This window comes from Rhagoletis zephyria, unplaced genomic scaffold, assembly GCF_001687245.7.
Source record: "Rhagoletis zephyria isolate East Lansing unplaced genomic scaffold, Rhagoletis_zephyria_1.1 Rzeph_scaffold_00112, whole genome shotgun sequence".
NCBI lineage: Eukaryota > Metazoa > Arthropoda > Insecta > Diptera > Tephritidae > Rhagoletis > Rhagoletis zephyria.
Genome location: NW_016157196.1, coordinates 188,817 through 214,126, shown reverse-complemented (window position 1 = coordinate 214,126; position 25,310 = coordinate 188,817). Strand labels below are relative to the sequence as shown.

General features: G+C 33.9%; 1 protein-coding gene and 1 long non-coding RNA gene across 2 annotated transcripts in view; both read left to right on the top strand.

The window, feature by feature from the left end:
* The window catches only part of LOC108377853 (uncharacterized), a 21,149-nt gene extending 7,041 nt beyond the window's left edge, over nt 1-14,108 (top strand). The window contains exons 2-3 of the long non-coding RNA XR_001849366.1: nt 7,504-7,509; nt 14,096-14,108. This is a non-coding gene — a long non-coding RNA (uncharacterized LOC108377853). The remainder of the gene's footprint in view (nt 1-7,503; nt 7,510-14,095) is intronic.
* Nucleotides 1-25,310, top strand: part of Egfr (epidermal growth factor receptor) — a 217,638-nt gene that overhangs the window by 89,823 nt on the left and 102,505 nt on the right. The window lies entirely within an intron of this gene.

Genomic DNA, 25,310 nt, shown 5'->3' with positions numbered 1-25,310 from the left:
TTCGTTAAGATATCTCAATTTTTACTCGAGTTATCGTGTGCACAGACGGACGGACGGACGGACAGACAGTCACCGCTTAATCGATTTCTCTTTTCATTCTGATCATTTATGTATACATTTGTCTATATCTATATCGATTCGTTTTGCCTGTTACAAACAACCGTTATGTGAACAAATTTATAATACCCTTGTGCACAAGTGCGCTCGGGTATAAAAATACGGCCATCCGTATTTAAATTCCAAAAGGTCGATTTTCCTGTGTATTTTTGGACCACCCTATGCACATATATATATGTATGTATGTATGTAGATATGTATGTATATTACGATCATTTACTCTTCTTCGCATAATTATGGCCACGTGCGCCAACGCGGCTCGACTTTTGATGCGGCAACAAATAAAGCAACATTGCTGGTACAACAACAACAACAACAGCGCGGCGGTAGCAACTATTAAAGCAAGCAACACCAATTTCATTGGTATGGTTGTTGTTGTTGTCGGCCGACAGCTAATAACAACAGAAAGCAATTAAGTTTAAGCTCCAACACTTAGAAAGCATTAAAAATGATTTAGGGACTGTTGTGGCGCATGAATTGAAGCATTGTGGAGCGAAGTTCTGATTGCTGTGGATATTGGCCAAGTTGCATATGGGAAACATGTAGAAGAAAAGTGCACATTTATTTGGCTATATGTATATATGTATGTATGTATATTAGGGCAGCGGCTATCCGTGTATTCAGATATCGAATATACTTTATATGGGTAAAGTCCGGATATCCGGTTCATTGTGTTATCCGGATATCCAGTTAGTACCCCTTAATTTTGCTTTCCGGATGCCCGGCTAATATATGTACATTCATTAGGGGGTCAATTTTTTTCGCTAGGAACATTTTTCTTCCCTTAGTCTTCAAAACATAAAATATGGACCTTGAATCTGGGCACCTACCTCCACATTCGTTCCCGACTACTTGCCTTTGCCAACATTTTCTAAGTGGAAGTACTGTGGAATGAGTGGATCTGTTGGGCATTGAAAATACACTGTGAAGGAATACAAATATCATATATTTTTTCGGACAGCCAGCGGCACTTATTTACATATGTATGGCATTGGCATCACCAATAGCATATAGTAAACCAGTCAGAGATTAAGGAAGTTAAGAAAAGAGATCAGGTCAGGTTAGCAGCCATGATCACGGCGCACCTGAACGTTTTTGAGCATGCAGATAAGATTGGGCTCCGGCACAACTCTCGGTGCTGCAGCAGTAATTCCGAAGTAAGTAGGGAAACTGTCTTATGTTTTCTTTGCGAGGCATATATATGTACCTGCCGGAACAAAGTATTGGCACAGCAAATTTTTCACAATATATGCAACAATTTTCATTCTAATATTCTTCCGCTAATTTCGTATAAAAATATGGTTCATTCTACAACAAAAAACATAAAAATATAATTCAACAAATTTTCATGAAAATTTTCAACTTTTTAATAAAATTTTGAGTATGCAGATTTGTAGCGCAATCAATTTTATTATAATAAAGTGCAAGTTTTAAGTAGCTAGGAATTACTGTTAGGTTTTACATACAAAAATTTTTTTTTTTCCATACAAAAATTTTTTTTCGAAAATACTTTATATGGAAAAAATGCAAAACACCTTCAACAAAAGAACTTCTCAAAAATCAACGCGATTTTTGACTCACTCCGAACTTTTTACTAGAATTTAATGGGCCGCAAAACTGCATACTCAAACAAATTCTGAAAAATCTGATTAAAAAATAGGAAAGTTTTGATGAAAATTTGCTGAATTTTCGCGAGTTTTGCACAAAGTATAAGAATTAAATTTTTATGTTTTTTTTTGTTGTTGAATGAAACATATTTTTAAACAAAATTGGCGGAAAAATATTAAAATAAAAATTGTTGTATATATTGTGAAAAATTTGCAGTGCCAATACTATGTTCCGGCAGTGTACATACTCCATTATTAAAATAGAGGATTCATCTACAAGTCTAAGATACCAAGGAAACGTGACAGCAGATAAAATCAGAAGTTCCAGAGGTAGCGTATCTACGTGTAATTGGGTTCTGGTTTAATCCACAGGCAACGCATATTCTAACTCTTGGGTAGTAGGAAAACAAAATGTAAACACTTTTAAGGCTGCTGAAATAACAAAAAAGGAAAATCTATTCAATTGCAGTTCCGGTTTCTAAGAGACCATTTCTTCAAGGAGTGGCAATTTATTTATTTTTTATTCGGCAATACCTTATATTTTTGAACACAAAAAAATATTTTGTTTAGTTAAATTGGTATTATTTTTTTTCACGCATTTTTTTAAATACATTTTTTTCGGAACTTTTGTTTTAAAAGTCACAACTGGTTGGGCCCCTGCTAAAAACAATTCCGAAATTACTTATGTACATTAAAGATTTAGTCAGTTCTTTAAATACAACTTTAGTTCTTTTCCACCGAAAAACACTTTCTCTACTCTCCGTCTGCAGTTTGTTTTAATTATTAGTTATTCCACGAAAACTACTATGGACCGGCATTAATGACTGGTTAGAAGAGGGTAAAATAAAGTGTTAAATACAATTAAAGCATTAACGATGCACATAAATATATACATTTGTAGCTAAGTATGTATAAATGTGCCTGCATATGCACTATGTAATACAAAATAACCACAGTTGTATTCCGCAGAAAAATTTTACGTTTCGCTGCACAATGGCAGAACTTTCAGCAAATAAATACATAGTTAAAACGCTTAAAGTCAAGAGAGAAAAGGTTTGTATTGGTTTAGTTAAATCGTTGGTTAAACGAAGCAACCAGAGTGCCAACGTTACCAAGTATATAAGGTATCCCAGTAAGAAATCAGTAGTGTATTGGTATTTTTCGTGGTTTTTAAATCTAACCTCTCTTTATACATATTTATGTACAGATTCAGGCGAAGCCCTCAGCCCAATCAAGTTTGCGTTGCCTGAGTTTCGCCAGAGTGGGGTATTGTAAGACACGAGATTGCAGATACACTTGCAAAGAAAGGAGGCATCCATTTGGCTTACAAATTTTTGAAATTTATATTTTTTCTTTAAAAAGTAAACTGCTCGGTCCGCATACAAATAATTTTGGGATACTCTTACATACAAATTTCAGCAATAATCAACTCTTGCCCCAGAAAAGTATCTGTTGTCTGAGGCATGCAACTCTGACCATAACAAAATTTTGATATTGACATTTTTAAGGAACACCCTAATGTATATTGATTCATATGGAGGTTCATCAATGCTTGCCAATTGTTAGACCAGACACTCATTTATCCATTTATCTTCCTAAACACATTTTCTACAGGGTTGCTTATGCAAAGCAAACAAGGATCAAAAGAGTTCATTCGGTTAACTGGTTGCGTTTCAGTAAAAGTCTGCACATACATGTGTCACGCGTTTGTCGCCTATAAAGTAACTTTATTTGACACATTGTTTTTTCTCTTAAATTTTTTTTTCACAGCCTCATTCATCACTGTCTGTGCACAATTGCGTGTTTTGTACTAGTAGCAACACGTGCGCAGGCGCAAAGCTTCAAAACAAAATTTGTCGCCACAAATTTATTTGTACTTTCCAAATATTATGGTCAATTTTGTCAAAGGCTTTTTAAGAGGAAATTTCACATTTATGTGAATATATTAAAGAAATATTTAAATTTTTGTGTTTGCTTTCTTTTCAACACCAACCAAAACCACAACAATGCTTTGAGAGTGTTAACAGGCGACGATAACAATCCATTGCCACCTTTGTAAATGCGGCAAAGCTAGCTAGCTGGCTGAATGGGTACGTCTATATGTTTTACACACATGTATATACATACATATGCACATAGATCACATATGCATTATTTGCATAGGTCAAATATGCATTACAAAGGCATTTATTTTTCTATACTTCTTCTCTTCGAAATCCATGGCCATGCCGCCACCCGCTTACGTATTTAGCTGTATTTGTTGTGTTTAAAATTAAAAAAAAAAATTTAAATCATTTACTATTCTTCGTGACTTATGTTATCAGTGAATGGGTTTGCTTGTCTGCCAGGTAAATACTTCCTACTCCTAAATAGCGGCATATTGAATAGACGCTTCGAAATTAAAGCCGATTACCCTGCTAGAGGATATGGAGAGTAGACCCTACCGGGTGATTGCCTATGCGGACCTGATCACAGATAAATACAAGGATATGTCAGAACAGATGGTCAAGGCAGCGTTGGCCTACCTAAAACTGCCTTGGTAGTCGAATTCCTTATTTCTAAGGGTTTGACCACTGGAGCCTTGAATTAAGTCAATCTTTGTCTAGACAAGTCACAAAGAATGTGTTCGGAAGTTTCCTTATTTCCTAGTTAAACTTACATGGGTCATAGTGATACGGCATGAAATGCCCTGCGGATGAGTTGGCCAGGAAAAGCAGAGTCAACCTCACCATGAAAAGAAAGCTGATCTTGGATGGGTAAGATTCTAGGGCATGTGCAACTGCAAGGGCTTTCAGGGATCTTATTGGGGCTCATAAAGCCGCAACTCTCAATTATGTCAGGTGTATTGACAGGACACTGTCCAATGGGTATTTATGATGATGGGACTAAATACCATCACCGGAAGCCCACTGTCGCAGCGGTTTTTCTTAAGCTGTCCAGCTTTTGGGAGGCTACGGTGTAAACATTTTGGATCGCAATTTTTAAATGCACCCGAAGAGAACTCCCAGACAGACTTCGCTCTTGGCATACAGCGTCTTTCGCTATAGCTTAGCAGTTACCGGTAGTGGTATTACAAAGGAGTGATGTTTATAATCAAATACATATGTATGTATTCCAAGAAGGTCCCCAATTGGGGCAACCACTTGAACCTAACTTAGCCTAACTGCCGGTTTCACGAAAGCAATTTAAGTGAAAATTAGTTTTTCTGCCAGTTTCCATATTAAATTCGGGGTTATTGATGTTTTATTTTTCGATATTTTTTTAGATTTTTTTTTTTCGTTTTTTTCTCGAGACGTTTCGGTATTTTTTTCCGAATTAATTTGTGACTTTTGGGGTTTACGGTTTGGGAAGCGATTTTTCGAGTGTTTTCTCGACGCAATTAAGGATTTTGCGGAAAATAGTATCTATTTTCTTTTTTATTTAGGTGTTGATGCTAAAATAAGAGGTTTTGGGATTTTTCGGTTTTTTCTATCGGGTTTTTTTTTGTGATTTTCAGAACGTATTTATTCTGCGTATCTTCAGGTCGTAAAGTAAATTTTAATTTGCCTTTTACGAACGATAAAAATAAAAAAAATAAAATGTAACCGGATATTCTCTTCTAAAAATAATGTCCGATAAGTTTCTGTCAAAAATAATTTTTTTAAGCCCACTTAGCCTTAGCCTTACTAAATACCATAAAAAGGGTGTGCACAGGGCATCGATAACACTTTTACAGAAGAAGAAGAGTACCTAAATATTTCCACTTTTGAACACTGTGCGACAGTCGTTGTCAATCAAATGCAAATCGATTTTTTTCTACTTTGTGGGTGTTTATTTATAAGAGTATATTAATGCGGAATATTTGTGAGTAATATCAATGTATTTGTGTATGTATTTATATACTATAACTATGCCCCTATGAATAGAACGTTTTTGAGGGAGTGGCCTGCTCTGTAAATTTGAATTTGCATGCGATCATGAGCGCACAAGGCCAAACAAACGCCAAAAAAAGACAGCACAACAACAATAGAAATGGTGGTAATAACGAATAATTGGCAGCAAAAACATAAAATAGCAAATAAAAATTCAATAAAAGCAAATAAAGATAATAACACAAAGTTAACAAAACAAGAAAAATTATATAAAATATTTAGTGAATGAAAGCAAAGCAAATTTTAGTGAAAACGAAGAACAACAAAAACAAAACAAAATAAAATAAAAATGTTGGCTAAAATGCATGACATTAAAGAAATGCTAACGCTTCTGGCTAAAACAAGATCAATCAGAAATGCCGATACATACAAGAGCTAGCACATACTTACTTGCGTTAAATAAACGCTCAAGCTAATGAATGAGTGGTAGGAAAACTTTCCATGTCCAAAGCCGCGTATGCCTACAGCAAAAGTAGATATTCGTTCAGCAGCTTGGCTGCTTCAAAAAAGACCTAAGTCGACGACAGCTTCTGAGCCAAATCGGCAGCTGATCGAAAGTTGCCTCAGTTAATTGTTGCTTAGCTGCGTACAACATACCTAAATACATAACTACATATGATAGTTAATACATACATATGAACATATGTAGCTGAGCGCGCGCATTTAACGTTGGCTGCCAGGAGTGGTAAAAAGTTGGTGACGATCGGCGAATGAGTAATATTTATGATTTTCTATGATCGCCGGCATAGGATGTTGAGTTGCTGAATGTGAGGAATGAATAGCCGCTGAATGTGGCAACATACATAAATGTGGTATTAGCCATAATAAATAGCTTGCTGCTGTTGTTGCCATGAAACTTGTATTAATGCAACATAGATTTCATAGATGTTGCCTGCCTGTCGCTGGTCTGGAGTCCGTGCTCAATAACCGCTGTAATGACCGGAAGCTGTTAATACATACACCAATTTTGTTATTACTTTCAAAGTAAGTACTAACTTGGTGGTGATGATGGAGGCATATAGTTATGACCAAGTATGTATGTATGTATATTAGGGTGCCTCACAAAAAATTAAATTTGGTATTTCCACCGCAATTGTAAAATATAATTTGTTTTAAGGCTGCTGGCAAAATATTTCGGGAATATGTTAAGATTTACGTGAGCTGGACCGATATAAAAATATTTTTAAAAGTAAAATTTTTTGATTCCATTGATGAAAGTTTTATACATTTTTATGCAGACCTTTCAAGCCGAAACTCTTCTATCATCTGTGGTGACTTTTTAAAAAAACTTATGAAACTATTCAAAATATAGAAACATCTATAATTCCATTTGGAAACTAGTACCGATTTTTTATTTTTTTTGGGCGATGGAGCCTAATGTATTTAAAAATATGTACAAACAGCAGCGGTCAAAATAATAGTAGCAAAATTCAAAATGATATTAATTGCAAGTCAAGTGCTGTTTATTTATTGATTTTTAATAATTTTCATTTAAATTATAGTTCGATCTATAACAGAAACCACAGAAATATAGCTTTCAGTCAAACTTCAAAATAACTTTCCGTCAAAATGTCAAACTTTTTATTCAGAATTTAATATTCGTTATGCAGTTTTGTAGCCCATTTAATTTTTGTATAATAAAGGTAAAGTCACTAAAACTGACCGTTGATTTTTAACCGATTTCAAGAAAGGTGGAGGTTATCAATTCGTCGGAAAATTTTTTTTTTGATCTACCGCATAACTTTGGACGTCGTTAACCGATTTCTATGATCCTTTTTTTAAGGAAATGTGGTACCTACGAGGTGGTCCCATGCTAATTGGTTTTATTTTTTGCTTGAAAATTACTTGTTTAGAAATTTTTTGGCGAGTGTGTTGTGCCTTTCTTCTATAGAAAAATATAATTCGTTTATAGGTTACATGGATGGAAATACTGAACACCCTCAAAAAGAACAAATTGCAAAATAATCAACGGTAATTTTTAGTGACTTGAAACTTGCACTTTATTGTATTAGAATTGAATGGGCTACAAAACTGCATACTCGAAAACTTTCTAAACATTCTGAATAAAAAGTTTCTAATTTTGATTTGTGAACTTTGTATAATTTTTGAGATTTTTATTTCCGTGGTTTCTGTTATAGATCGAACTATATTTTAAATAAAAATTATTAAAAATAAATAAATAAACAGGAGTTGCAAACAATATCAGTTTAAATTTTGCTACTATTATTTTGACCGCTGCTGTATGAATGCTCAGATACACATTTTTTTTCATTCATACAACAGAAAAACATGCCAAGGCACTTTGTTAACTCGCATTCCTGCTTTTTACGCACCTTTCTCGATAACTTTACCGGGTACTTGTGTATGTATGTATGTATGCATCTGTATGCACATATGTTTGTATGCGTTTTTTCTCTATTTACTGCAAGTTGTTATTTACTGAAGCTGTGTCAGCTCATAAGACTATGTATATACGGGTATTATGTTTTTGTACTCACCTGTTATTCTGACTTTCTTCGCTGTTGTTTGTAATTTTCGTTCTTGGTTTGTTGAATCTTTCTAGAAAAAATATTTTCTTGAAGTCAGAATAGCATTAATCACAAAATATGATTATTACGCTGCTGCTATAGACACAGGCCAAAGGTAATCAAAACTACAGATTAAGTTAGAATTTGAAGCGTGTTGATAAGCTCAATGGTATTCAAAAATAAATAAAAAACTATCTAACTTGGAAACGTAATTTTGAAAGCAGAGCTTGTAATAAAGTGAAAAATAAGTCGTCTGTTGCTTATAGTTTGAAGCGATCGTGCGTCTGATGCTCGATTGTGGAGAGGTCAATGCAGCCACATATGTACACTAGGCTACAAATGAAATGTTCTAATATAATATTCACAATTATTTTTATGAAATATCAATTGTATTAATTATTTATGAAAATATAGTCCATTATAATATAAACCACATAAATTAAAGTTTCACACTTTATATAGAGGTCACAAAAATTCAAAAAATGTTCAACAAAATCATCAACTTTTTAATCAGAATCTCTAGAAAATTTTGGAGTATGGAGTTTTGTAGCCGATTCAATTATGTATAGTCAAATGGTGTGCAAGTTCCAAACGGCTACGAAATCAGGTTGATTTTTGAGAATTGTTTTGGTGACAGATTTTTGCACTTTTTTCCATAAGTAAGCATGAATTTCTTATGAAATAAAATGCGGGAGACCGTTAGCAGAATAATTTCAAAAAAAAAAACAACACTAGTTTTTGTAAATTGCACTCGTTATATGTATATAAAAACCCGCAAAAGCAGTCTCAAAAAAAAAAATTCAAAAATCTGCACAAATCTTTTACCGGTTGAAACTTACAGTTCATTAGACTAAAATTGAATGGGCTACAAAACTGTATACTCGAAAATTTTCTAGAAATTCTGAATAAAAAGTTGAAAATTTTGATGAAAGTATTTTTAATTTTTGTGAACTTTATATAAAGTGTGAAACTTTGATTTTAAATGTAAACCATTTACACTATAATGAACTATATTTTCATAAATAATTAGTGCAAACATTTTTGCAAGAAAATAATTGTGAATAATATATTAGAGCAAGGTGTACACTTTAGGTTGTCCCCTAGTGTACATATGTACATTTGCAAATATATAGGGTGTTGTTTTAAGAGCTGCAAAAGTTTTAAATTAAACAAATGTAAGCTTAAGATAGGAAGCCACCGTCTCGCAGGCCTTTGGCTCGGGTTAAATGCAAAACTATTTACCAGCACAAAAAAACCAACTAAGAATGCGATGTTTAACTCGAAGCTGGACCTAAAATGATCATTATCGATAACTCCGATGAATAGTGATTATAATAACTTTATAATTTTTTAATTTTAATTATTTGTTTATAGAAATACAGTTTATTCTTTAACAAAAACCATATAAATCCGAGTTGCAATCTTTGTTCAATATTTATAAAAAAATTAACAAATTTTTGTAAAAATTTCAAGCATTTTAATTAGATTTCTTAGAAATATTTTCAATATGCATTTTTCTAGCCCATCCAATTTTAGTATAAAAAAGTGAAAAAGTGAAAGTGAAAAGTGAAGCTGGGCCTTACCGTTCATTTTTGGCAATTTTTTGTGCTGAAGATGTTGCTCATTTTCTCCATATAAAAAATCGCCGACATCGTCAGCAAAAAATAATCAAGTGTCGCGAAGTGTATGTACGCAAACCTTTTTAGCAGGCAGCTTGTAAACTTAATGAAGAATAAATTGGAACTGACTACTGTGAAGCGATACAACTTAAAACATTATCTAAAAGTCGCAAAGGTATACTTTTGTTATTTAGTTCTAGAACAACTAGTATGCATGCCCTAAGTATGTATGTGGATTATATGGATGACAGAGCACCCTTTATTTAAGCATATTCCAATTATCAGGCGATTGCCTTTCTTCGGCATACGCATAGTCACAGCTTTAGGCCATCCAATTATCTGTCATTATTTAGGAAATTTATTGCTTATTTTATTATTTTGTTTTCAGCATTTACGATCCAATTAGATATTTTGCTTATTATTTTTCGTATATGTATAATAAATATGATGTTTTTTATTTCAAAAGGAAAAACTAACCACGTAAATATTGCTGATTATTTTAATTGATAATACGAAGTTACACATACAGATACATATAAATTTTTTGTGGAGATCTTTAGCGTTTTGCTTTTTAGAGCAATCAGAATATAATAATAAAGGGTAAAATGTCAAAACTAAACTTTATTGTTATCAAATTACGAGCATGCAAGCGATTTGAAGCGTAAGCCCTAAAGTCATTCAAATGTCATAAATTACAATCCTTTGACCATTCTAATATCAGGGTGGTACTAAAAGAATTTTAACATCATTGGACATCCCTTTATTTTGTTTTACGTTCAAAATAAAGACATCCACAAAAAATTTAAAATTAAAAAAAAATCTAAATCGGAAAAATTCGACAAAATTTATCAGATTTAAAATAAAAATTCTGTCGAATTTTCGGGACTAAAAATGTCTATTTAAAATTTTTGAAATTTTCTTGACGCTTTTATTTTATACGTAGAGTTTAGATGTTAATATTTTTAAGGACCACCATAACATACCTAAATACATAGGTACTCCATATACATACTTACGCACATGCTGTCTATGTATCTACGGGTGTAATGGAAAGTAATCTGTAAAGCTGTTTAAAACATAAATATTTAACTTTTGTTAATTTAAATGATTATTTCCGAGAACTTCGTTTTCCTTTTTTAATGTTTTATTGGATCATTTGGTTTCATATTTTTGTAAATCTTTTCGAAATTTTGACGAGCTCTGAGGTAGGTGGAGGTGGATGTGGTATGGTTTTGATAATACGAGAGGTCAGTCAACAGCTTATAAAATTTATTTTTAATATTTTCGTTAAAGTACTTAAATTGCATTTTAGTTATGAAAAGGTTTTGACTTACCTAAGCAACTACGTACATATGTACATATGTAACCAGTTTATGGAAAATTTGAATAGGAAAAGCAGACAAAACTTGAATAGGTCGATTAGAGCTTTTAGTTTTAAGATTACCACATTTCGTCAGATTCTTTGTGCTGAGCGCAAATGCTTCGATTGTATGGCAGTCATATTTCCATTGGCTGGCACAGAGACGATAGACTATGCTATGATTCCCTTTTCTTGAAGATAAGCGGTTCGTCAACGCTATGGCACGCAGTCCATCAGTCCAGCTAGCTGTGAAAACTCTTATAGTTCTCCTACAATGTAGACCTTTTGATTTCGACGTAATGTTTTTTTTCGTTAATAATTTTCGTACATACCTACATACATACATATCGTCGTTTAAAGTGCAAAACCGCGTATCAACAAAATGCAAAACCGCGTATGTGAAGTTGTAGAAATTGTTTTCTAGAGCGTAAAAACACTCATATTTCAAAATGGTTATCTTTTTTATAAAGCGATGTCGGTCTGGTGAAGTCGTTTGGGTGAACTCGAAACGACGTCAAATCGGACTAATTTTTTTCATAAAAATTTGTTTACTCTATTACACTAAAGTTTAATGAGCTATAAAATTGCTTTATATTTTTTCTTTTAATTCAGATTGAAAAGTTTGAAATTTTTGCGAAAGCTTGCTGATTTGTTTTTTAAATATTGCATACAATTTTAAATTATATTTACATATATGGTTTTGTTAAAGTGATGCCAGACAATCTGTGTTAAATTACCCAGTAGTAAAAAAGTAACATTCATATATTTACCTTAATTTATGTACATATCGTCACCTAAGGGTGACCATTTCTTTAATTTTTTTAAATTGTTCAGGAAGGACGAAAAATCGATGTAGTGTAACCTGCCATTCTGCACCAAAAACAAAAGTTTGAAAAAAATGGACTTGGCACGTTTTCACCTTTAGATGGCAATCCACATATAATATTCTTTCGAAATTCAAAGGTTGGTTGACTACTCACTAAAAGTTGATTTTTCTTCAAATAGGAAAATTACTGACAATCTGGCATCACTGACACGAAGTTGTTTGGCAAATTTGGTATGAATACGCTATTAATAACATCAGAATCATTGACGAAACAATCAACCACTCATTTGTTCTAACTAACTATGCATACTTTTCTTGCAAAGCAATAACCTCACAAGCGGGGAAGCCAACTCGTGGGGAATTCCCCGATTTGTGGAGAATCTCAGTTTGCGTGCGGAATCGGGGAATGGACCGTTTTTGTGGGGAATCGCGGGATGAACTGCTTTTTTTTTGTGAGGAATTAGGTGTTAACTAATATTTTCTTTTTTGCTTCACTAATTTCATAATGAGTTAAAAAAGTTGCATTAGAAATGCAACTGCAACTGCAAATTATGCAAATTACTGTTGATTTTTTTAGAAATTTCTTTGTCTCAGTTGCTTTCATATAACGAATAAATATAATTTATTTTTATATGCGAGAAAACCGCAACACCTGTGGTAAAAAAAAAATCCAAACCAAAATTTTTAGCCACTTTAGCTTTGTTGTATTAGCAGGGCACGGCTTTCGTACGAAAACGGCGCACAGTGTAAGATTTGACCCATCTAGCTGCTTTTAATTCTGTAATTCGAAATCTATTGAAGATAGATTAATGAAATTTTGCACAAGGTACGTTATAAGATAGGCGAAGCTTTTTACAAAAAATTGGTAATTTATAGTTACTGTCATGCCACCCTATTATATAACTGCAATTTTTAAAAATGCAAAAACTGAAATATTTAACTAACTACAAAGGCTAAAATGCCCAAAATTGATATTTAGAATTTCCCTATAACAAGGAATTATAAACTGACAGAAATGGACTTAAAAATAAATATATTTTTTTTTTTTTAGTTATGGGCGTGGAAAATATCGATAAAAAAATCAAGTTGGGTCAAAGAAATTCCGTTATAAGTTCAATATTTCTTACTCTATTTACAGAAATGGGATACCATTGGAAAGGTAATGAATCAGGCTTTCTCTGTTGAAAACGAATATATAAGAATTTGTCTCGGTCGAGATAAAATGCAAGCGAATTACTCGAGGAAAATGAAATTCCCAGTAGGCCAGAAAAAAGAAAATTTCATCAAAACCTGCACTTTCCTGCAGCTAAAATTATGTTGTTTAGAGTCTAAGAGGAGTGGCAAATAAACTGAGATACAAACTTTATCGAATAGTGGCGGATAACGAGTTTGCGGGTCTAATGAAATTAATAAATTGCTAAAAATAAGTTTAAGTTAACATCGTTTTGCTTTAACATGAAATACTCAGTCCTAGTTTACTAAAATCCCAAAAATGTATATTCATTAAAAAGAACATACCCAAGCAAATAAGACCAAAATGGTATTTTAGTAATTGTTGCATAAATCACATAACACCGACAAAATAAGCATTGAGATTCAGTTTCAAATATACAAGTTTAAATATTATTGTGCTCGGTAATTTTCCAAACCAAACCCCGTCCCGCCATACACTTTGATTAAAATTTTTTAGTTGTTATTGTTTCGTCTTTATCAGGCATTTCTGAAAACATTCTTGACGTTGTTTTCAAATTTGGCGACATAAAATAATGGAATTAATCTTTTCTAGAATACTGAAATGATACACTGTGCGGCGTGCGCTTATATTAGGTTGTTACTAAATCTTTATGACTGCCCAAAAACGAATGCAGTTCCCTTATTAAATGTTGTTCTTGTAAATGAGACTGGTATCACCATCTGCTCACTAATAGCACGTTAAGCAAGATTTCAAGGGCAGTTATATCAAAACTACAGCACAGTTTGAGATGCACCACCAAAATACACTGTCGGAATCGGTTCGGTAGGAAATGGGGTTTGAAAGCCACTTGGTATGCACATTGAATGAGGTTTGTGTCTATGCCAAATGTGAACAACAGCTTCAAAACTTACAACGGAAAATAGATAAAGCAGAGAAGTACAGTAGATTTCCGCAAAGATATTCAAACTGTAGTCGAATTTTTTATAGTTTAGTGGGGAATCTAATAATCATAAAACCTCTTGTTTTTCGTGCTATAAAATGGGAAATAAGATTTGTATATAATTTATCGTTTATTTTTTTGATTGATAATTTCTCTTTTTTCTTGATATATTTTTATTTACCTACTTTTAACACATTTTCAGTAAACATTTTGATAGTCTTTTTACTATATAAAATATACTAAATTACTGGGCATATTTCAAGATAGCAGATTTATGGTAGGTATAGAAAATTGTGGCGGGATTTTTTTTACGCGTATTTAAAACTGTTTTAAACTTCTGTTTAAGCAGGAATTTCTTATTTTCTGTCGAAACCTTTGTTCGTTGGTATTTGATAATACAAATTTCTCCTTATTTTTTAAACCTTTTAAATACGTATTTTAATAAAAAACAACTCATTTATTCACCTCATAAAATTCAACAATCCGTGTCCGTTAAAGGTAAACTTTTGCCAGCTTTATTTGCTAGCCGCAAACAAATAAATCTTATATGGAAACGTTCCGCCGAAAAGTCGTTAACCACTTGAATATGTATGCAAATACTAATCGGTCTGTATACATACATACATACATAGATGCATGTGTACGTTTCTTTGTATGCAAAAATACGACTTGTATTATTTGTAAAATTTCCTCAGGTTAAGTGACGGCTAAATATTGGTAGCGCCCTTTATCGCGTATGGTCGCGAATGTTGCTATATCTACTATATGCATATGTACATATGTACATTATGGTGGTCCAAAAATGCGCGTAAAAAAAGTCGGAATTTTAATGCTCTCAACTCCAAGGATTATTCTATATCAGCATTGGGCAGAGAGAGCTTTTACTCTGCTCGCGCCTATACAAAATGTATAGAAAGCTTAAAAGAGCTTTGCCCGCGGGCAAGGTAGTGCCCATCAATGTTCTATATCAGCGGTGGGCAGAGAGAGCTTTTACTCTGCACGAACCTGTACCATAGAAAGCTCAAAGGAGCTTTTCCTGCGGCCAATCACCGTTCTATATCGAAAAAATACATGCCCCTGTTTTTTTTTTATTTTTGAAATCGAAAAATATTCGCTCAAGGCGCTAATAGCTTTCCATGTATTTTATATGAGGAAAAAACTAGTTTTCATGGAAATAGGTAGTATAAAATTCTTGAAAAGCAACATTTTTCGATCGGAAAACTGTGTTCATCTTCAGAAGACTTCAGGGAATAGAACCCAATTGTTTATTTGAAAATTTCTTAATGCTAACAATTTTTTATGGGCCCCTCCAGCATTTCTTTGGGGTTTTTGGGAGCCCCATAAAAATAGTTAGAAATGGTTAAAAAAGCATTTGGAAATTATTATTGGAAGCGCAACAGCATTTTCCGTTCAAAAAGTACTGCTTTTAAAAAATTTTACACTCTACGAAAAACTGTTTTTCCCCATATGGGAAACACGACCCCTAAATATTTTATGATTCCAAACAGGGTATGTTATTTCCGATGTAGAACAATCCAAGGGGTATAGCATTACAATTCCGACTTTACTGTTTTTGGACCACCCTAATGTAAAGACATTCGTACATAAATACATATTTGTGGACTTTTAACGGAACAACGTACTGGATTTTCACATTCAAATTTTGGATTCTAATTTAGATTTTATTAAAATGCCATCTTTGCCAATGATTCTTTGCTCGAAAAAAATAAAGATTCTTGTATTTGTAATGCTTTATTACCAGTACTGCATACCCATATTTTCTGATTATTCGTAAAGAACGCCCAACTACCATGGCGTAATGGGCTCGTTGTACTCTATAGCAGACACTATCCGATTTACAGTGAGGTATAAAGGTAACGCATATGTATGTATATGTATGTACAGCATAAGTGCATTGAAGCCTGCAGCTCGTCATTTTCTTATTTTTTTTTTTTTGCAAAAGCATCTCAACAAAAATATTGCCACGATTGTAGGTACTTTATTTGTCAACGCATGCGCGACTCACGATTTGTATCAACAAATACAAGTGTTCGCAACTCCAAAATAAATGCTGCAAACCATTCGCGCACTCAAATGCAATACATATGTATGTAAATATGTACAAATGGTACGTACTTATATACTTACAAGCATAAAAATAAATCTTTCTAGAAGTCATCAAAGTGGTTGCTGATAAAGCAAAATTATTTTGCACGAGCGGTGCAAAAATCAGTGTAGTTGTCCGATAGCCCAGCAAAAATTTGTGTGGAAATCAGTTAGTTCCCATTAATCCCATACAAATACAATTTAAGATAAATTAGTCATCGACTGAACTATTTAAATTTTCATTTTTATTTTCAAAAAGCTATGAGACTTTTCATATCCGTTCAGGTGTAAAATGTACAGCAGGCCAGATGACAGAAAAATTGGTCAAAATCGCTGCTTGACTATTTAAACGAGAAAAAATCAGAAAAATATATTTTTATGGTATCTAAGGTATCAAAATCCGTGGCATATAGAAAAGTACCAGATGTCCAAAAATTAAAAAAAAAGCCGAGAAGACATATTTTTTTTTGTACGTAAGTACTACATATTTTCAAATTGTGGAAATAGTGGATGGTCAAAATTTAAAAAATTCTTTGAAATTCAAGCAAAAATAGTCATTCAAAAACTCATGAATCTAGAAAATCGTAATTTCTCACCTAAATCGACAGGCCGAGACCTCCTAAATGGCCTTTAAAAAATCTATAAAAATAGGCAATAATATTTCTCATAAAAACGAATCAAATTAGGGGGGGTAGGGTCTTTAAATTTTCGATGGGAAACCTAATGTGTATACTATATAGACTTTCGAGCCCATCCATCAGCAGCAGTCACTCAACATTTGAATTCAATGAATGAATTAAATATAATTATAATCTGATGACATGATAAGATTGGAAGCCTCATGGCTCTTTGGAATCAACCTTATGGGCGGTAGCGCCGGCATTTCCAGACGCGCCGGAAGTTGATCACGCCGCCGCCGCAAAGCCTGTCGGCGTAAACCTCTAATTCCCATCAATAGTAATATTTTATCTCTTTTTAAATAAAAAAAATTAAATAAATATGCTATTCAAAATATGTGGCAACCCTATTAAAAATATTTTTGAATAAGGAATCTTTAAAATACCTTCCATTTGATACCCATATTATGATGTTTTAATCAATTTGTACCTAATTTCGAATAGGTGGCAACCTTATACGAGTCTTCTCGGAGATAATGCCTATTCAGATAACCTTAAAATCCAAAACATTATCTGTGTACAAAATTTGTATCAAAATCAAATGAGATAGATAAGATAGATGCGATCAGAGAGGAGGGTTACTCATACGCCGTGTATCGTACCTGTTCATAGACGCAGCCGCGTTTTCTTAAAAATTAAACAATTAATTAGAAAAAGCGCAAAATAACAGCCGATTTTTATTTTTTTTATTTTTTTATTTATTTATTTTTTTTAGCGGTGGCTAGCATTTAGCGATAATCGGAATTGTTTACTTATAAGTATATGTAATTTTTATTAATTCAAATGCGTTTTAAACCAAAAACAATATATTTGTTTACATTACTTTTTCTAAGACTTACTATTGATAATTTAAACAAATTCAAGAGCTAGATCTGTAGTTTTAAAATTTACTAATAAATTAGGCTTACAAACGCTTTTTCAGAGTTTCAGAGTGAATTCCGAGTTTCAAATGTCATAATATTTTGTTTTTGCATACTTCAAGGTATGTGGATTAAATAAGTTTATTGTTTTAAACTTTTAAATACATTGTCTTTTTTTGGCACTTTTTCATTCTTCTGGCCCACTGTGCTTATAAAGATATCAAAAGTGATATTGGTTGCATTTTCAATAGCGATTATTTCCGGGGCCACCCCCAGCCTAGTTGCATTTGTTGCAGGGTTATGACTTAAACATATTATCAGTTCTGACTTAAGGAACGATGTACGAGGGGTGTGATAGAGGCACTGACTGTACAACAACAAAAACCAAAGAGTAAAAAACTTCAAGAAGAAAAGAGAAAAAAGCTAGCACAACCCTCAGATGAATTTAAGTGTTTCAAGACTTCGTAAATTGGATGGGTTTAATTTATGTATAAATTTGACTAAATGTTGAAAACTTTGACTTATGATACTCATCTCTAGAAGCTTTGTAAATAATGTCTACATATGTTCAGGCTTTAAGCCTATAGAGCAGTGGTGCGCAGAGAGAGCTTTTACTCAATAGGCGCCTATACAAAATGTATGGAAACTTTAAAAGAGCTTTGCCCGCGGGCAAGGCGGTGCCCATCAGTGCTATAGAGCTTTCTAAAGCTTTCCATAGCTTTTATGTGATCGCGTACTAAGTTAAGCCACCTCTGGTCGTTGCTAAGTTGCCTTTCGTAATTGCATACATCTTTTTAACCTTTAAGGCTGTTAAGTTTAGTCCACTGACGGGCACCACCTTGCCCGCGGGCAAAGCTCTTTTAAACTTTCCATACATTTTGTATAGGCGCACATTGAGTAAAAGCTATCTCTGCTCACCACTGGTTTAGATACGTCAAAAATATATTCCACTAATAAAGTTCCTTAAAGGGGTCTATAGCGGTAATGGGCTCTTTTAAGCTTTCTATACATTTTGCATAGGCGCTTGCAGGGTAAAAACTCTCTCTGCCTAGCGCTGGTCTATAGCTTTTATATGAGCGCAAAGCTCTCTCTGGAATGGGAAAAAGTTTATCTCATAGTGCCGGCCTGTATGAGCTTTTTTAAGTGGTGTCCTTTAATTTTTTTAGCCTTATAGTCTAACTCAGCCACGACCAAAAAATATACCACGGTGGAAGCTCATTGAAGCTTTCCATAGCTTTAATATGGGTGCGTACAGAGTGAAAGCTCTCTCTCATCATCAGTGAGTAAGTTTCACTAAATTTTGTTTTGTTTCCGAATTATACAAGAAAAAAACATGCCTTCTACTTCAACATAGAAAATTTTTCAAATGCATTCATACCTTGGGGAAAGAAGATGCTTTCACGTTCTACTTAATTCTGCCCTTGGGTTAGAAGGCACTTAACCAGCACTTCGCCGTACTCTACGATTCTTGGCGAAACGAAAAACAGCATAGAGTCACGAACTGTAAACGTTCATTATTACCAGAACCTCTGCTCTTGTGCCGTCTACAGCTCAGCCGACGCCTTTGTTATTGTCGCTGCAACTGAGGCTACCTTCACTGCGCACGACAGCGCTAGACGTGCGCATCTGTTACTCCACTCCACTCCGACCCGACTTTGTCTCTGGCTCTGACTCGAACTCCAACTCCGGCTTTGGATCTGGCGCTGGTTGCGATAAATAAGTAAGCACAGCTCAGCTTTGCTTAGACTACGAAATCTTTGTGTGGATGCTGAGTTAAATGCGCAAAAGGTGGCTAACAAACACTTGAGACGAAGATAAAGAAGAAGAGGGAAAAAATTGTGCTGCAGAAAAGAACAAAACAACAGACGAAACTATTTTTTTCTTTTTGTATCTGTGTACCTTTTGTTTTGTTGTGCGCCGCATATGTGTGAGTGTTCTTAGTTGTTGGCTGTTGTTACCATTTTCGGAGTGCAGCCAACATCATCTTGACCAAAATGAGGCAAAATAACAGCCAACAACAGCAGTCAAGCGGAGCTGAGCAGAGCTCAGTAAACACTCACTGAGTGAGAGTAAATTCCGATAAAAGGGTTTGGCGCTCAACTGGAAAGTATCTGTGTGCACTTCCAGCGCCAAGTACACAAATACAACAGTGATGGCCATAGATAAACACAAACACTTGTGAAAAATGCAAAGACACACAGATACTCCCCACTCATTTCCACTTACACACACACACACATATGCACTCACAAATGCGCCAACGTAGTTGTTTTGACTTTTAAAACGGCAAAACCGGTTTCGATTTCAGTTAAAAATACAAATAATCAGTTCCATGAAAAAGCAGTGAGCAAAAGTCAACAACAATAATAAAAGCAATAACCATTAGTGCATCGCGTTATGGCAAAGCAGAAAATGAGATTTTTTAAGCGTATCTCGAGAGATATGACGCTAGGTAGTTTGGCGTTGGAGCTCATTTTGCTTAAATGTCGAAGAGCGTTGGCTGAAATGAGCGCTGTGTACTAGATAGAGGGGTGTAGTAGGGTCGGAGGCAGAGCGATTGCACGATATGACAGCATCAGCCATAACCACCATAGCAATAAGAACCAGAATAAGCCAAACAACAATAACACCAACAGACATAAGTATACATACATATATACACTGGCGGTAGAAATGATAGACTCGTTGTACTTTTAAGAGTTTTGGCTATATTTCTTTAGTCTATTTTATGTTTAATATTTTTCTTATAGAAACCTAGGTAGTTATACAATAAACGTCATTTAGTTCTGCTTTATAAACTTAAAAAAAAAAATAAAAAAATCCGAAAAGTTTTCACCAAATTATCAAATTTTTTATTCAGAATTTTATTTTATTCAAGTTTGAATTGGCAACAAAATACCATTGATTTTTAAGAATTTTTGTTGGTGACGGTGTCACGAATTTTTTCCCATACAAGTGTGCTCGACAATTTTTTTTTATATGTAAGAGAATGCTAGCATCGTCAACAAAAAAATTGTCAAAAGTCAACGGTATTTTCAAGCCACTTGAAACTTTATTATACTAAAATTGAATGGGCTAAAAAACTGCGTACCAAAAATTTTTCTAACAGTTCTGAATAAAAATTTAAAAAATTTGGTGTAAATTTGTCGAATTTTTGTATAAAGTTTGAAAAGGGGATTTATATGGTGTTTGTTGTATAACTAGCCCGGCTTTTATAAAAAAAAAATTTAACAAAAAATAAACCATGGAAATGTGTATAGCCAAAACTCTTCAAAGTAAGGCGAGTCTATTATTTCTGCCGCCAGTGTAGCTATATACATAGATACCAACATAGCTACATACATATGTACATAATAATTATAGGTCCCCCGAAAAAAAGATCGCAGTTATAAATATTCGCGATCAGCATGGCTTGCCCGGCGGCAGACCAGACGAAGGATATACCAAAAAACCTACGTACTCGTATATATTTATGTACATATCTATACTCACAAATCTACATATATGTGCGCTGGTATAGGGTGTGTTTGATGGCATCAGCAATATGTATGTACATATGTTTTTTGGTCGAAATACTAACATCGTACGAGCGCCAGCAGCCATCGCCAATAATGTAGCGAAAATTGTTGCAATATTTAAACTTCTTTATAGATGTTTATGCGTACAAAACATAAAAGCCCAGATATGGTCGAGAAATTATCTGTGCTTACAATAGCAATAACAACAAAAACAATAGCAATAATATTTTGTTGAAGGCGACAAAGGCGAAATGTCCAAGCCAGACGACCTGACCGATCGAGGTACAAAGAAGGTAGCACAAAAATGCCGCGCCACTAAAACTGAAGTGTTTGCTTTGCTGGACACGGAGACGCTGTAGCACTATGGATAATAAAGGGAAATATACATATATTATACTTAACCTAAATTTTTTTTTATATTCAGATATTGAAGCAAAAAGAGTTCAATATTTTGCAGCGGGTGAAATACTTACATTCAGTTTGGAATGAAGGGTGAGCTATAAAGAACTTTGTAAAAAAGGAAATATTATCCTTAAAATTTTGGTTGTTAAACATTTGCTCTGTAGCCATAGCTGTATTTCGACAGTCTAGACAATATTCCGGTAACTTTTAGGGAACTTTATGAAAGGGGATTTGTGCTCAGAAAACCGATTTCCCATTAGAATTCATCAATTTGGGAAACAGACGCAATGGTAGCGAAGTAATTTGTTAATAACGCCCACAAGCACATACCCTAGAGAAGATACTCCTTCAGAAGGATTTTCACAACGATTGGCGAAGAATTCCGAGTATTTTTTTTTCAACCTCAAATGCATTCGTAGAAGTGTTAATGGACATAGTAAATGTATTGATATTATGCCGGAGACTTAGGTAGCAAAAAAATCCTAGACTTATGCAAAACGTCAACAAGCACACAAAAACCCCTAGCAATTTTAGAAGGTGTAAGGACTCTAAAGTCGGCGAATAGCAGGAGATTAAAATCGATCTCAAGGAGTTTCATAAGAGTAGCCTCATCAGGACTTCTGAATCTTAGCTGGTAAAGCAGTATTTCCTGATTTTATTTTCAAAATACTCTGAATTGTCAACATTGGTTGGGAGGCTCTATAATGACTACTGGGTATCAATCTACCAGGAAACTGCAAACACAAACTTATATCAATTTGCAGGAAACTAAATACATAACAAAGCACATATGGGGAAAAAGAGAGATCTGATAAAGTGTATACGAAAAGTAACCTCTATTAGACTTTAATCCGTTGATTACCCCAAAGCTGCAAGAGGTAAAACTCAGGTCGTGTCACGCATAACCCGCAATAATGCCATCTGTCAGCATATAATTTTGATCAGATCCACTGCTCCGTTAATCTGGATTAACGTTCCCTCCTGTTTATGCCATAAGTAACAGTGTTGATTGAGGTAGTGGAAACTGCTTAGATTATCGATGACCTTAACTAAAAGGTCGATGTCTTCTTACATCCATAAGCTTTATGTAATCGAGATTTTCAAGGCCTTCTCAATTACCGTCTGCTTTAATTGGTTACACTGAATAGATTAACCTTGTGGAACCGATTTTTCGAGATTTCTTTTCCTATCTTTTATTTTTTAATGTCAGTTCAATTCGAACCGAAAACAAATTTTTGTTTTCTATGATTCCAGTATGCTTCTTTCTCTTTTAGCGCTATAACCTATTAAGTTTTTTCTTTCTCGCTACCTGGCACCAATTAGAGAAATACCTATCCATCCAAAACCAGCGGGTACCGCATCGAATGTTTTCAAGACCGGAGTATGTGCATCCATTCTTAGTGATGGCACAAAAAATTTAATAATCGATTAATCGGTTAATTGATTAATCGAAAGCATTAGATTAATAATTGTAATTGATTGTAAAAAATTTATCGATTCATCGGTCGTTTCGATTTAAATGGAAAATTAATAAAAACCATTTACATAAGTTATAAAAACTGACTGTTTTATTTAAGGATACATTTTTTGTTAAATTGTGGAAACTTGCGCTTTGAAGTCAGTGCGCAATTATTCAAGAAAACTAAAAACAAAGGGAAACAACAAATAAAAAGATTTAAAGTAGTATACCATCCGTTGTACACCTCAAGCGCACCAAAATGGTTTATTTTTTGTTATTTATTTTAATTAGACTTCTTAGAAAGATTTGCAGTTTTGTAGCCCATTAAGTTTTTATATAAAAAATTGCAAGATTGAATTACCTGGCACTTACCGTTGATTTTCGAAATTTTTTTTTTTGATGGTGCTGCTTATTTTCTTCTATATAAAAAACCGTTTCTTTTTGATTGTGTTGAAAATTAATAGGTTAATCGCTTTATTAATCGAAAGGAAATTTTCGTTACTATTAAATCGTTAACCGAATGAAAATAACCGATTAAATCGGTTATTTGATTAATCGTGCCATCACTATCCGTACAATTAGTTTACATATATAGATACTGTAATTTTCATACTAAACATTTATTCACATTTTCATTTTCTTTGACCATTGTGCACTCTATATGATCACGTACAAGTGTTTGTTCTTATTGGTGTATGTACAAATATTATTTTATTTTTGTGCACTTAAAAGTGTAATGATTGTGTAGACAGCACTTTGTATGAACGAAAAAGAAACAAACATTAAGAAATACAAATAAAGGAGTGTGTACATAAGCGAGGATCTCTCTAAATACCTTTGAAGAATTTTACTAAGAAGGCATTTGATGCAGCCAGCATATATGTACGCACAAATGTAAGTATGCATGCATATATACAGTGCCATTATAGATACCATAACGTGACATATGGGCTGACGCCCGGGAAAGTCTTAGGACCGTTTGCACCATGTCTAGTTAACGTTAACTGGAGGTACATCCTTCAGTTAAGCATATCGACTGCTTTGTCAATCACATGTTATAAAGTGGGTGTCGATAACGTCGATAACGATGTTTAACTGGGAGTTAGAATTAACCAGACATGGTGCAAACGGCCCTCAGAGAGAAATAATACAAAAAAATTTCAAGTTTTTTTTGCTATTCCCTAGAAAACGATAGACAAGTATTTTTGTGAAAATCAAAAATTATATAGAAAAAAAGGGCATATCTTCTTTTATTTAATTTTACTGTCCTTAACGTCGAATCCAAAAAAGTGAAGTTTTGCTAAATATTTATGCCAACTGTAATCAGACAGATTTTTCTCTGCTTGGTCCTTCTATGGTATTCGTGGGTGTACTTGCCTTCGTTATCCATCTATGAAAGCCGTGTCGAAGTATCTATTCACCGGAACCTCCTCCACTCGCATACATAAATAATAACTTATGTACAACATACATATCCAATCCAGCATAATCGATAAAATTTAATGGCGCAGGCTACTAGCAGCTGTACTTGTCTGGACCAGCTGAACCTTTCACTATCCACCTTAGATTCCTCTCAGCGTAACTGCCAAACAGCAGTAGCCGCGTTGCTAATCAAAACTCGAATATGTAGTTATTAATACACACAAGCATATATACATAAGTCATTACCTGTCTGTACATGCCATGTCTATTTGTAATATCATATGCAACGTTGCTAATGCATTTATTTTGTGCTTTGCGTACTTGTGAAGGCCGTCTAGTTTGTTGCAGCAGCCATAGCAGCAGTCTTTAGAGCGCTTCACACTATTGATCCTTGTACTCACATAAGCACAGAAATACATACATAGGAAACTATAGATCATAGTCCGTTGATTGCCTATGATGTGTTGTTATTCTTTTATATTTACATATGTATGTATGTATGTATGTATGTATGTACAAGTTAAAAGATCTTTACAATACCTTTTATTCTTGCTATCGGCTATTAAAGCACTTGGCACATGCCATATAATGCATTTAAATCGACATAGGTATGCAACATACTGTATGTATGTATGTGTATGCATAGGCATACACGCAAACTGCAGTTAACTACCCTGCAGAAAATTGAGAACCAAACTAAAACTAGATATACATATATCTAATGGTTTTTCACTAGTTTCCTACATAGTTCTATTAGGATGCA